Source organism: Olea europaea, chromosome 22 (assembly GCF_002742605.1).
Source record: "Olea europaea var. sylvestris chromosome 22, O_europaea_v1, whole genome shotgun sequence".
NCBI classification, from domain to species: domain Eukaryota; kingdom Viridiplantae; phylum Streptophyta; class Magnoliopsida; order Lamiales; family Oleaceae; genus Olea; species Olea europaea.
In genome coordinates, this window is record NC_036258.1 from 5,601,142 (window position 1) to 5,602,048 (window position 907).

Here is a 907-nt window from a genome sequence, read left to right on the forward strand (position 1 = left end):
AAAAAACGAAAAATAAAATTTGCTACAATAATCTGGGAAAATGGTGAGAATTCATTTTACTCAAAAAGAAGGAAAATGTCAATGTGGCATCAAAAGGTGAAAAATGAATTCAAAGGAAATTTTTGGCAATCAAATACCAAAAAAATGAAAAGATAGAATTGCAATTCTATTTTTCATGAAATTTCCTATCTATCAAACACACCATGCTTGACTTACTGAGATGCGAAAAGCAAAAAATAGATTCTCATCTAACTCTTCATCCTGCGATTGAATCATCCTACCAGAAGTTGAAAAAATTGACTGAAACCTTGCATTTAGCCATGATCTGACAATTAGCACATCACCAACCAACAAACTTAAGTAAATAGAACATTTAAACATCAAAATTACAAATAGAAAAAATAAGGGTATAATTACAGTAACAATCTCTAATCTTTAATTATTATTATTTTTTTTTATTTTTTTTGCACACTTTACTCCAATATTCAATTTGTGCCAATTAAAGTCCCTAACCTTTCATAAATTAGCAGTTGTGATCCAAATGGTCGAAAACACTGCTAGCTGACCAGAATACTAAAATTTGACAAATGTTAAAAAGGGGCAAAATGGTAACTTTATAAATTTAATATAAAAAACTAAAAAAAATTAAAGAAGAAAGGAAAAAAAGGGTACAATTATCTCCTTCAATAACCCCATCCTCACCACCCCCTTCCAACCCATACACACTAAATCATCACAGCTACCACCACCTGTCATCGCCACCCAACGTCGGCACTAACGAGCACCACCCAATGTTGTCGCCTCAACCACATACATAGAGTTATACACATGTAATCAATATTTGACCCATTTCTAGTAAACAAGCTAATTAGACCCTTCTAGTAGAATTCTAGCAAGAACATAATCA